Source organism: Giraffa tippelskirchi, chromosome 3 (genome assembly GCF_054371585.1).
Source record: "Giraffa tippelskirchi isolate mGirTip1 chromosome 3, T2T-mGirTip1v1.2.pri, whole genome shotgun sequence".
NCBI lineage: Eukaryota > Metazoa > Chordata > Mammalia > Artiodactyla > Giraffidae > Giraffa > Giraffa tippelskirchi.
In genome coordinates, this window is record NC_137277.1 from 156,391,899 (window position 1) to 156,406,426 (window position 14,528).

At 37.4% G+C, this 14,528-nt stretch overlaps 1 protein-coding gene across 1 annotated transcript in view; it reads left to right on the forward strand.

Annotated features, from left to right (window-relative positions):
* The window catches only part of CPS1 (carbamoyl-phosphate synthase 1), a 144,072-nt gene that overhangs the window by 9,774 nt on the left and 119,770 nt on the right, over window positions 1-14,528 (forward strand). The gene's annotated exons all lie outside the window — the stretch shown is intronic.

The window sequence follows — 14,528 nt, forward strand, 5'->3', positions numbered from 1 at the left end:
CCCATGGACTGCAGCACACAGTCCTGTCCTTCACCTTCTCCTGGAGTTTGCTCAAACTCATGTCCACTGAGTTGGAGATGCCATCCAACCATCTCATCCTCTGTCATCCCCTTCTCTTCCTGCCTTCAATCTTTCCCAGTGTCAGGGTCTTTTCCAGAGTTGGGTCTTCACATCAGGTGGCCAAAGTATTGGAGCTTCAACTTCAACATCAGTCCTTCCAATGAATATTCAGGGTTGATTTCCTTTAGGACTGACTGGTTTGATCTCCTTGCTATCCAAGGGACTCTCAAGAGTCTTCTCCAGCACCACAGTTTAAAAGCATCTGTTCTTCAGTGCTCAGCCTTTTTTAATGGTCCAACTCTTACATCCACACATGACTAATGGAAAAACCATACCTTTGACTATACAGAACTTTTTCAACAAAGTGATGTCACTGCTTTTTAATAAGCTGTCTAGGTTTGTCACAGCTTTTCTTCCAAGGAGCAAGGATCTTTAATTTCATGGCTGCAGTCACCATCTGCATTGATTTTGGAGCCCAAGAATAAAAAGTCTGTCATTGTTTCCATTGTTTCCCCATCTATTTGCCATGAAGTGATGGGACCAGATGCCATAATCTTAGTTTTCTGAATGTTGAGTTTTAAGCCAACTTTTTCACTCTCCTCTTTCACCTTCATCAAGAAGTTCTTTAGTTCCTCTTCGATTTCTGCCATTAGGGTGGTGTCATCTGCATATCTGAGGTTATTGATATTTCTCCTGACAATCTTGATTCCAGTTTGTGCTTCTTCCAGCCCAGCTTTTGTCATGATGTACTTTGCATAGAAGTTAAATAAGCAGGGTGACAATAAACTGCCTTGACGTATTCCTTTTCCAATTTTGAACCAGTTTGTCGTTCCATGTCCAGTTCTAACTGTTGCTTCTTGACCTGCATACAAATTTCTCAGGAGGCAGATCAGGTGGTCTGGTATCCCCATCTCTTTAAGAATTTTCCACAGTTTGCTGTGATCCACACAGTCAAAGGCTTTAGTGTAGTCAATGAAGCAGAAGTGGATGTTTTTCCTGAATCCCCTTGCTTTTTCAATAATCCAGCGGATTTTGACAATTTGATCTCTGGTTCCTCTGCCTTTTCTAAATCCAGCTTATACATCTGACATTTCTTGCTTCACATACTGTTGAAGCCTACCTTGAAGGGTTTTCAGCGTTACTTTGCTAGCATGTGAAATGAGTGCAATTGTGTGGTAGTTTGAACACTCTTTGGCATTGCCCTTCTTTGGGATTGAAATATGGAAAACTCATCAGTGTCCACAGGACTAGAGTAATTGCATATATACAGAGAATTCAGCTTTAAATTTAAATATTTTGCATGGAAATATTCAGTCTTACCAGTGTTCCTCCAATAAATCTGCAGATAAAAGTAACATTCAGTATTAAGATATAGAGAGTACTAATTTCACACTTTAATCTTCAAAACCAAATGAAGTCATTAGGAAACATAATTTTGCCTACTTATTTTATAATCTGACTCCTAAATTTACAATATAGGTATGTTTTAAATTAAAGAAATCAAACCATGAGTACAAACTAGTTTTAATGTATTTTTCTCACTATTTATATTGTTTATAAACCCTAGGCAAAGTGGGGGATGAATTATGTTTTCCACACATAACTACATGGAGAGGGGAAAATATAATTCTGAAGAAGTAGAGTTAATTTTATTAATTGCAGATACAATTTAAACATTGACTCAAGGTCAATAAACAACTTTTTAGAAGATATAAAGAAATGTTTTTCTCTGTGTGTATTATTTTGTCTGTGGGTTTTATTAACATAATTGCAAGCTGAAGTTGTGCTTAGAGCCCCCACTAAACTAAATGTCTACTCTTGAACATTAAGCAACTTGAGGGTACCATTAGTTTTGGCTAAGGACCTTGACTGACCTATGTGTCAAATTCATTTAAACTTTGCGCTAGTTCTTATGTTATAGAGATATTTGAAGAAAGGAGAACATTCACATGTCCTGCACTGTTCTACATGTCTCTGGTAGCTTCTGAGTTAGAACAGTATAAATAGCAGAACTTTCTTTCTTGAGGCTCTCCAAAGCCTTTGGATTCTTATCCAGATTCATTTGGTTTAGCTGTCTGTCATGAGTTAGGTTCTCTGAAAGTAGACACAGAGATGCTGTTTGGGGAGTCAGATATTTACTAGAGATTAATATTAGTGGAAGGACACTTCAAAAAGTATGATTTGGTAAAGATAAATTATGAATCTGGTTTGACAAAGCCTGATGGGAAGTCTTGTCCTTCGATGTTTCTTATGTTGGGCTCTAGCCTTTATAACTCTGCCTGCTGTGGATATGGGCTGCTCCAGGAAGGTCATTTGGGGGGACCTGGTTTTGATCCTTGGGTTGGGAAGATCCCATGGAGAAGGGAAAGGCTACCCACTGCAGTATTCTGGCCAAGAGGATCTCATGGAGTTGCAAAGAATTGGACACGACTGAGTAACTTTCACTTCAGGAAGGTCAAGGCAGCCCTCTGCAACTGAAGTAGATCCTGCAAGAAGGTAAACCCTGGTGACCATCCATTGACCTCACTCCTTGCAGCAGGGTAGCAGGTCCTTCCTGGAGGAGGACTGAGAGGAGCATCTCCACGTTTATAGTACCTGTGGTCCTAACAGTCTTGAGAGCTTGAGAATTCAAGGGCCTGGAATCAGTGTGAAGAGTTCTCAAAATCTGCTTATTCTCTTCAGATTATAGGATGTAATTAATGACTTGACATTTCACTCTAATGACTTACAGACTTACAGATAGGTAACGTTGGGTTGATCTGGTTATGTTGTGGCTTATCCATAGCAGGTTTGAATTAAAATTCTTATAAATAAATTTAACTACAGCTTATGATTGAATTGCTCTTTTATTCTCATTTTATCAGATAAATGAAACCATGCAGTATTTGTCCTTCAGTGGCTGGCTTATTTCACTTAACATAATATCCTCAAGGGTCATTTGTATCATCATATATGGCAGAATTCCCTTCCTTTTTAAAGGCTGAGTAATATATCATAGTTCATGTATGTGACATTTTCTTTACCCATTCATCCTAGATAGACATTTAGGTTGTTTCTATATCTTGGCTATTGTGATGAACATTGGAGTGCTGATATCTTTTTGAAGTCCTTATTTCAATTCTTTGGATAAATATCCAGAAGTAGGATCACTGGATCAAATATTTCCAGTTTAACTTTTTTGAGAAAACTATGTACTGTTTTCCATAGTGGCTGTACTATTTTGAATTTTCATCACTAGTGGAATTATTTTTAATTAGAACAAAGATTACTTAAGTAACTTTATATTCTAGATGTGATTTGAGTTTTATTCCCAAGAAAATTAGGAAAAAGATGCCAAAGGGGGAAAGACTAACCACTACTAGAAAAATATTGAATTAGAAAACTGTGTTTTAAAAATGAATTCAACCAAAAACAAAACAACTAAATTTAATTTTAAAATGTGATTACTAGCAAATATTATATCAAATATAAAATGAAAAAAATGAATGTTTAATATTTTAAGTGTGAAAAGAAATAATAGGGGAGATACATGTAAGTTAAGAGAATGTCTACTTTTATTATTTCATGTTGTAACCTTTCCTCTTTCACTGAGTTAGCTATTTAATAATTTAGCTGTAGTCTGCTAAATAATCAGTAGATTTTCTGACTGAAGTAATTTTAGTGTGAATAAAATTTAATTATGATGTAATGGTTTTATCAAAAAAGATTGCTGTACCCACTTACATCTTTATTGGTAGACTATGGAGGAAAAAATACTGTTCAAGCAGGTAGTCTGTATTCCCTTAACTAGTTTCCCAGGAAATAAATCACAAAGAATTAAATACAGCTAAAAATTGTCCATTGCTTCTCACATTTGTGAGTAAAGCCTAAGAGGAATATTTAAAATACAACTGGAGCATAGCAAAAGTGCAATTTGCAAGCCAGTTACATCTCAGAGAAACAGAAGTAGAATTATGCAGCATCTTTGCCACCTGATAGCCATTCATTCATTCATACATTCATTCAACCAGTTAGTATTTGCTAGATATTTACAACAAACAGGATTCTAGCAGTGATAATTAATCACACCTCCTTCTCAAACTCTAAATTTAGGAGCAATTGAGAAACAAAACAGAGTGTCCAAAGACATAGAGATCTGAATATCAGCTTGATTACTGTTAAAGCTATTTGGAAAACAGGGCGTAGATCTGTAACCAAATGGACTTCTTAGAGCCCTCATTCCCTGGAACAAATGTATTTGCTCACAGTTGCAAATTTCCCATATTGATGTGCAACTGTAAATAGGTTTCTTTGAAAAAATTATTGAGAAGAGTTGAACCAATCTTGCTCAGTTCCATTTTCCAAAGTCACCAGTCACACCTGTCACTCTCTCTTGTGGACCTGGGGTTAAATGATCTTTCCAAAGTCCCTGAAAGTTAACATCACTGGCCACGGTATGAATTCATAGGGGTGCAAAATGGCTTCCCCAGTCACCCACTGTGTGTCAGATGCTGTGTTATGTGCCAGTGATACTGTGTTGGACATTTGAAAAGGCAGGGTCTCTCTCCTTGATGTTGTCTGGTGTTGGCCATAATCTTATTGGAGAAATTAGTCATATACTTGGATATAGGGCAGTAAAATTTAAGTGCCAAATTTTACTTGGCTTGTGTGTGCTCAGTCGCTACTGTCATGTCTGACTCTTTGCGACCCTATGGACTGTAGCCCACCAGGCTCATCTGTTCATGTGATTCGTCAGGCAAAAATACTGGAGTGGGTTGCTATGCCCTCCTCCAGGGGATCTTCCTGACTCAGGGACTGAATTTGAATCTCCTGCATATCCTGCATTGCAGGCAGCTTCTTTAACTACTGAGACACTTGGGGAGCCCTGTTTTTACTAAACCTTTACTTTAAAAGTGACAAGTCCTTCACTGCTGTTTAGTTAATGTCCAAAGATGATTGGCTTTAGTTTCTAGCAGGAGGTAGAATTTGGGTATGTGCAAGAAAGAGAGGATATGTGGCAGGAATGAGGGTAAGTACCTGGGCATTCAGTGCTGGGAGCCAGCACACGAGATCCCACCCATGACAAGGTCCTGAGGAGAAGACCTGACAAGCAAGGCAACTCAGGCCTCAGGGATTTCGATAAGCTTCCTTGGAGCTCACCTTAAAGATGATATCTTTCTGATGCTTGCTCTAATAGACTGCTCCCTAATTTCTGTGACTTAGGCAGAAGGCCTTCCCTGATCCTTTCCTAACCAGGTCAATTTAAAACTGTAATCAACATGCGCCCCAAACGGTGGCACTCTATAAGATTATTCATAAAAAAGAGTATTTTAATCTAAGCTCCTTTTGCTAGCATCTTAGTTTGCTTGACAAATGTGCCTGTACCTTTAGAACTAGTATACATGACTGCTCCTCAACAATAAACAGCATTGAGAGCCTGAACTCATAAAAGGCCCCAATGGGCACAGAGCCCTTTGAGGGGGAGAAAGCCTACTGGAAAACATAAGAAATATTACTTTATGAAACTGTTATTCAGTCTATATTTACTTGCTATGTTTTTGCTCTTAACGTGCTTAGCCTATATAATAAAGGTATAGTAGTTAGAGACTTATAAAAGTAAAGGTTTAGCCTTAATATAAAAATAGTAAGACAGTTGTTAATCTAGCTGGTGATTTTTGTGAAAGAACTGACCTTGGTGCTACATTGTTTCAGCCTGCCGTACCATGACTTTATGGGACCACATTCTTTTCCCTTAAGCTCAAGGCAAAAGATAGATGATAAAAAACAGGTTTTACTTTGAAACCTTGAATTAATGAATCCTTTCTTTGTCACAATCCACTGTGCCTGTATTTCTTTAAAAAACAAGTGTTTTGGCTAATCAACCCTTATCAATAAAGAGTCATAAGATGTTAGCAGGCCTCCAGGCCAGAAGATGATGTAATACAACGTGAGACTTTTGTAACTAAGATATACAAATGGTATCCTGGTTTCGATAAAGGTCAAAAACTGCTGACCCGTTGAGCTGATTTGGCATGACTCTACATTCTATCTTTTCCTCTATGTGCAACTCAAGATATAAAAGCTCCCTTTGAAAAATAAAGCTAAGAGACGCTGACGCTACTTCACACCTGCCTAGTCTCGCTGTGTCTTCTCTTCTCTTCGCCGACGCCGTCCATCCTGAGGGAACCCCTGGATCAGCTGGAGCAGGACTCTGGCAATTCAGGAGTAATTATGCCCATTGGTCTTCAAGGTTTGCTTCTCTAACAGTCTCCGAGAGATTTGCAGAGTTGGCTTTTAGTATGCAACAATTGATCAAACCCAAACCCCAATTAAGCAAACAAACATACAAACAAAGCCCCCAAATGAGTAAAATCCATATTTTAACAGGCAGGGTGTGGAAAGGAAGGAGAAAGCCAGATAATGAAAGGTGAAAGAGATGATCAAAACTGCTCTCTCCAGCCCAACCCCATTTACACCCCTTTTTCCCTTACACCAGAGCATAATTTCAAACAGTTCCTAATGGATAGGGTTGCTTAGGATAGGAATAATAGGGCCAGGGAATAGGAAGTGATTTAGTCTGTGAATTTTATTTTTTTTCCTAATGCATCTGCTCTTCTCACTGCTTTTCTTCAGAAGTATGCCTTCTTTATACTTAAAATAATTCCTCTCGGGTTGGATGAAAAATTATACTCTACTCTGATGTGGAAATATCTTTTTAAGCTGGTTTACAATTTAGATTAGGAATATGTAAGCAGATTTGGGTAATAGTTATTTAGGGAATAGTAATAGATTATACATATATATGTATATATGCCATGTATAATTATTTTATCTTTCAAAATCTATGATCTGAGCATTTGCCAAGCACAATATGCTTGACCTTATTGAAAGGAGATTTCCAGATAGAAGCTTAATGTTTCTGCTGCCCCTTGTTGTAAGGTTCTTATTATTTTCTTTAGTGGACTATGAATATTAGGGTTGATAAATAACATTGAGTCAAGGATTGATTTACATTTGATTAACTAAAGCAGTTTAAATATCTCTTAACTTCTAAGTCGAAAATGAGTACCAGTAGAACCTGAAACTTCTTTATTATATTTCAGTATTTTATGTCAAATTGGTTGAGTCAATATGAATAAAAGATAACATCAATGACATCTAACTAGTTTTTTGACTCTGAGGCACTTAGATCTAAAATTAGATAATGAATTAAAAGTTAAATTTTTCTAATTGGCTGTGATCTTGAGAGTTGAAGAATATTCTTATAATTTCATATGCACTTAAATAGTGATGAAGAATTAGACTATAATGAAAATGAGTACCCAATTAAAATTAAGCCACTAAGTGGATCCTGTCATAAGTGGAATTTAATTTACAAGAAGGTTTTACTGAGAAAAGTTATTGGAATTATAGTAAGACATCCAGAGGAGAAAATGCGAAAAGAAGAGCTTCAGGACATTTTAAAAGAATTGAGACTGGAGGAGCGGGGCTAAGATGGCGGAGGAATAGGACGGGGAGACCACTCTCTCCTCCACAAATTTATCAAAAGAACATCTGAATGCTCATTAAACTTCACAAAACTACTTCTGAACGCTGGCAGAGGATGTCAGGCATCCATAAAAGAATTGAGACTGTTTATTCCAAATCAGGGGAAAAAGTAAAGTGAAAGGAAAAAAACCCCAAAGTAGTCATCTGACAATAATGTTTATATACATATTCATATTTTGGGAAGAGAATAGTTGCTCTGTGTGTCTAGTAAAAGCAAACTGAGCAAAATCCTACTCAATTCCACTAAGAGGGAGTCAGATTAAACTCACCTTAGAATTTATTGTTTGCTTTACTGCCCTGTAGTGATCAACCTAGAGAGAAGCAGCAGATTCAAATTTCAAACTGAACTGGGTCAATCTTAGTCCATGCTAATTCAACCAATTTTGATGATTAAAAAGTTAATAGATTTCAATGTTCAAAATAATTTTAGATCTCTTTGAATTTGACTTAGATCTTTCACTTGAATTTGCTATGGCAAAAAATGTGAGAATAATATGAGAAAGATGTTTCTGCAAAATTCATTTGTATAAGCTATTCTAAACCTAGGTAGAATACAGGATTTTCTTTCCATCAGTTCAGTTCAGTCGCTCAGTCGTGTCCGACTCTTTGCGACCCCATGAATCGCAGCACGCCAGGTCTCCCTGTCCATCACCAACTCCCGGAGTCTACCCAAGCCCATGTCCATTGAGTCGGTGATGCCATCCAGCCATCTCATCCTCTACTGTCCCCTTCTCCTCCTGCCCCCAATCCTTCCCAGCATTAGGGTCTTTTCCAATGAGTCAACTCTTCGCATGAGGTGGCCAAAGTATTGGAGTTTCAGCTTTAACATCAGACCTTCCAGTGAACACCCAGGACTGATCTCCTTTACGATGGACTGGTTGGATCTCCTTGCAGTCCAAGGGACTCTCAAGAGTCTTCTCCAACACCACAGTTCAAAAGCATCAATTCTGCGGCTCTCGGCTTTCTTCACTGCCCAACTCTCACATCCATACATGACCACTGGAAAAACCATAGCCTTGACTAGATGGACCTTTGCTGGCAAAGTAATGTCTCTGCTTTTCAATATGCTGTCTACGTTGGTCATAACCTTCCTTCCAAGGAGTAAGCATCTTTTAATTTCATGGCTGCAATCAGCATCAGCAGTGATTTTGGAGCCCCGAAAAATAAAGTCTGACACTGTTTCCGCTGTTTCCCCACCTATTTGCCATGAAGTGATGGGACCAAATGCCATGATCTTAGTTTTCTGAACGTTGAGCTTTAAGCCAAGTTTTTCACTCTCCTCTTTCACTTTCATCAAGAGGCTCTTTAGTTCTTCTTCGCTTTCTGCCATAAGGGTAGTGTCATCTGCATATCTGAGGTTATTGATATTTCTCCTGGAAATCTTGATTCCATCTTGTGTTTCTTCCAGCCCAGCGTTTCTCATGATATACTCTGCATATAAGTTAAATAAGCAGGGTGACAATATACAGCCTTGACGTATTCCTTTTCCTATTTGGAACCAGTCTGTTAGAACAGACTGGTTCTAACTGTTGTCCAGTTCTAACTGTTGCTTCCTGACCTGCATACAGGTTTCTCAAGAGACAGGTCAGATGGTCTGGTATTCCCATCTCTTTCAGAATTTTCCACAGTTTATTGTGATCCACACAGTCAAAGGCTTTGGCACAGTCAATAAAGCAGAAATAGATGTTTTTGTGGAACTCTCTTGCTTTTTCGATGATCCATCAGATGTTGGCAATTTGATCTCTGGTTCCTCTGCCTTTTCTAAAACCAGCTTGAACATCTGGAAGTTCATGGTTCACATATTGCTGAAGCCTGGCTTGGAGAATTTTGAGCATTACTTTACTAGCGTGTGAGATGCATGCAGTTGTGCGGTAGTTTGAGCATTCTTTGGCATTGCTTTTATTTGAGATTGGAATGAAAACTGACCTTTTCCAGTCCTGTAGCCACTGCTGAGTTTTACAGATTTGCTGTCATATTGAGTGCAGCACTTTCACATACTCCTATATTTTAGGATACACTGGGTAAGGATAGCATTCTCATTTTTTTCTATATTTTCAAAGTGAGAAAGGAACTGAAATAGTTTGTCATATAATTCAAGCACTTCAGCCTCTTTCATGTGAAATCCCTGATAAATTGATGTAAATGATCATTTTGTTTTAAATTACCATAATATTTGTTTTAACTCTGCATAAGATGTATTTGAACACTTACATGCAGCATACTCAGTATGCATATCCTAGGATAACCATCTACTAACCTTTCTCCCTCAATGCCAGTCACATCTCTTTCCCATCATACCACCTCCAAGTTGACTACACTTAAGGCACTGTTGTGAAAGGGCGACTCAAAACAGATATTTGTTATTTTAAAATGTATATCTAGAACAAACTAAAACTGAATGTATAATCATGCTTTTCAGTATTTTTAAGGTAGTATTTTCTTTAGATAGTCACTTGTGATGCCTTATTCATCCAACAAAATTTAAATGACTGTCTACTCTATACCAGGCACTGATGTTGGTCCTGGAGGCAGGCACATCAGTGAACAAAGCTAACCAAATCCTCTGCCCACATGAGGTTCACTTTCTAGTGGGATAAGACAGATGTTTTAAATAAGACACTAGATGATATGTTAGATGGCAATGAGTGCTGTGAAGAAAGAGTAGACTAAGGAAATAGAGTGCTGAGGGGCATATTGCTATTTATTTCCACTCTTTTTTAGATTCTAGCCCCATATAGGTCATTACAGAGCATTTAGTAAAGTTCCCTGTGCTATACAGTAAGTTCTTACTAGTTATCTATTTTATATCTAGTAGTGTGTATGTGTCAATGCCAATCTCTCAGTTTATTCCTCCCCTCCTTAACACTCCTCTATAAACATAAATTTGTTTTCTGCATCTGTGACTCTGTTTCTGTTTTGTAAATAGGTTTATTTGTACTACGTTTTTTTTTTTTTGAAAATTCCACATATAAGCGATATCATATGATATTCATCTTTATCTGACTTACTTCACTCAGTATGACAATCTCTAGGTCCATTCATGTCACTGTAGATGGCATTATTTTATTCCTTTTTATGACTGAGCAATATTCCATTATATATATCTACTACATCTTCTTTGTCCATTCCTCTATCAATGGACATTTAGGCATATTGTAATTTTAAATAGGTCTTGCCAAGAAAATGAATGACTTTGAGTAAAGACTTGAAGGAATCTTTAAACTTTAGATTCAAAATTTGATGTTTCCTTCTTAAAATTGTAATTTTTATTACTGAAATCATTGGGCTGCAAGAAAATTAAACCAATCAATCCTAAAGGAAATCCACCCTGCATGTTCATTGGAAGGACTGATGCTGAAGCTGAAGCTTCAATACTTTGGCCACTTGATGTGAAGAGTCAACACATTGGAAAAGACCCTGATGCTGGGAAAGATTGAAGGCAGGAAGAGAAGGGGCCAACAGAGGATGATGGTTGAATGGTATCATTGACACAATGGACATGAGTTTGAACAAACTCTGGGAGATAATGAAAGGCAGGGAAGCCTGGTGTGCTGCAGTCCAGGGGGTTGCCAAGAGTCGGACATTACTTAGACACTGAACAACAGTAACTGAAATCATGAATGGGAAGGAAAGGGTGAATTATTTTATTAAAGAGAAATCTCTGAATGGAAAGGATGTATTTTTATCTTTGTATTCCCAGGTGTTTCAGAGGTATTTTTCTTGAGGTTTCCTCTGTTTTATCATCCTAGCACATATCTGGCCTTTTTACTAAATTGAATGGGAGGGGGGCTGAGGATATTTATCCATGTATCTTCAGAGCCCAGCATGGTACTTGGCACAAGGTAGGAGCTAAATAATGTGACCTGAAAATCTAAACTGTTTTATTGGCATATGAATTTTTTTGTTAAACAGTTAGGGACCATGCCATGATAGAGGTCATTTATTTTCTAGAACTCATATTTATATAGTCTTGGTTACGTTTCCTGACATTCTATGAGTGTATAGACTTCTCTTCATTAAGGTTTCCTTTGCACTTTTAGCATTCAAACTGCAAAAGTGCTCTGGTAGTAGGCATTTAAATGATCACTTAAGGTTATAGTCTAAGTCCTAAACTATGCACCTCTTTCTACTAGGACTGAGGCAACTAAAATATCCTTCGATGGTAACAGTGATTTCTTTCAGACTCGTTGGAATGAAATAGCATTTGGGGACCTGTTAGCTAGAAGAGGGGATTCCAAATAATAGCTCTTTGTTCAGAGTATCTCCAGCGATTCATAGATAAGTCAATTGGCACCTATCATTTGAAATTCATCAGAGGCCAATGTAGTTAAGTGGAACATAAAGGGTAGTACAGGCAGTAAACAGAAGACTTGTAACAATATAATGTGCAGTGGAAGAGAGACTGAAAGATCAATAAAAGCTGCAACAAAGAACAAAAAATATAATTAAAGGGGCAAAAAGACATATTGAACACAATCTCAGGGACTATTTAAGGCAACAATAAATGTCTCCTCAAATATATCTTTAAAAGACAGAATGTAAAGTAGAAAATAGTTCCATAGAGAGAAGAAGAGAAATACCAAATAGAATTGTAGGAATAGGCTAACAAGAGTCATATTGCTTATGCTAATTTTTACCTTTCTTTAAAATAATTAGATGGTGTCAGGTAGATCAGGGAATTTGAAATTCCTATATGAGAAGAGGATCAGTTCAGTTCAGTCGCTCAGTCATGTCCAACTCTGTGACCCCATGGACTGCAGCACACCAGGCTTGCCTGTCCATCACCAACTCCTGGAGCTTACTCAAACTCATGTCCATTGAGTCAGTGATGCCATCCAACCGTCTCATCCTCTGTCGTCCCCTTCACCTCCTGCCTTCAATCTTTCCCAGCAACAGGATCTTTTCCAATGAGTCAGTTCTTTGCATCAGGTGGCCAAAGTATTGAAGTTTCACCTTCAGCATCAGTCCTTCCAAAGAATATTCAGGACTTATTTCCTTTACGATGGACTGGTTGGATCTCCTTGCAGTCCAAGGGACTCTCAAGAGTCTTCTCCAACACCACAGTTCAAAAGCATCAATTCCTTGGTGCTCAGCTTTCTTGATAGTCCAACTCTCATAGCCATACATGACTACTGGAAAAACCATAGCTTTGACTAGATGGACCTTTGTTGGCAGAGAAGAGAATAAAGAAAAGCAAAGGGAAAAATATGAACAGAGGTGTTATTTTAGGCAGGTATGACTGAGTACAGTAGATAAATTGGCATATATAAGACAACTGAAATTTGCAGTTCACATGCCAAGTTTTGCCAACTAAGTACAGTTATTTTAGGTTCTAAGAAAGTTAAATATTATTTTAAAAAATCAGGAGGTAAATGTTTCCTGACTTACATCCATTTTATGAAAGCATTTGGCTACACATGACTTCCTCAAGAACAGAAAATAATATTTTCAGTAGAAATTATTTTTTGACAGTGTATTTCCATGACTTGAAACGGAGGTTTTCACCTGCTGAAATACATCAGAGATACCTAGGACATTTTCCCAATAAATTTACCCCTACTGAGAACTACCACCATAGACATTTGATTAACTTATAATATTTTTTGGAAATGGACTGAACATGATCACTTTTACTTCCTAAAATCATCAGCCTCTGTCCTAAATTACAAATAAAGAATGGTTGACAAATTAAAATGTAAAATAAGAAAATCATATTATTAGAAGTTACATGCAAAGATGATTTCCCAGATAGAAACAGAATTCAGACTGGCTGACTGTGTGTTAAGCCAGTGTCTGTCAGGGAAGTCTTGTTATCATGCATTAATTACATTAATTAATTACATACATTAATTACTCATTGTGCTTTCCTCTGTGCTAATACCAAAAGCTTTTTTAGTTTAGTGGCTGAGAAGGTAAATCATGACTATTTAAAGATAAAGTGTCAAGCTTGAGATCTTGAACACTGGTTCCAAGGTTGTAGATATAAGAAAACTTTGCCTCAAAGATTATTTGATAAGTTAGGTGAAGGATAACATACTTTTGATTAACTCTGCTCATGGAGACTCATACACACACTGATACAAACACATATAAAATGCGCCAGATAGCACTTTGTCGAACTTTCTGAAAGGAACTTGTGTACTTTGCAACTAAAGGAGGCATTGTATTTCTAAAGAGAAATTTACAACAGAAAAATAATGAGGTTTTACCATTTTAACCCTTGAAAAGCTGAGTGCACTTTGTTAAACTAGAAGAACATAGAAACAGAGGTCTAGAAATCATGTATTGTGTTCCTATTGTATACCAAGTTTGAAGTGTGTGTGTGTGTGTGTGTGTGTGTGTGTGTGTGGTAAGACTGGAGGTGAGTGGAAGGATAGAAAAGTATTTGTCATCATGGGATTCAGAACTAAAAATGTGAGAAAAGGAAAGGAGAGAATTAGTACATTTCTATCTTTGATGGCTGCATTTCACCCTTGAAGAGAGAATAGCACCGTGATCGTCCTTACTTCAGTGATTTCAACTCATGGCCAAATTTATTTCATTCATATCTCTATTCATTCCCCCAACTTCTGATTATTTTGAAGAAATCTCAGATATGATATTAATCTATCCTTAAGTATTTCAGTATATATGTTAAAAAAAAAGGAAATTCTTAAAAATATAATCATAATGCCATTATCTGTCTTAAAAATTACACTGAATACAATAAAATATCAATTTAGTTTCAAATTTCCTCAGTTATTGCTGAGATCTTTTCCTTTATAGTTTACTTTTAATAAAATAAAAATGTTGGGGGCTTCGCTGGTGGCTCAGTGGTAAAGAATCCATCTGCCAATGCAGGAGACACGACTTCGATCTCTGGTCTGGGAAGATCCCACATGCTGTGGAGCAACTAAGCCTGTGGCCCCCAGCGACTGAGCCTGGGCTCTAAAGCCTGGGAG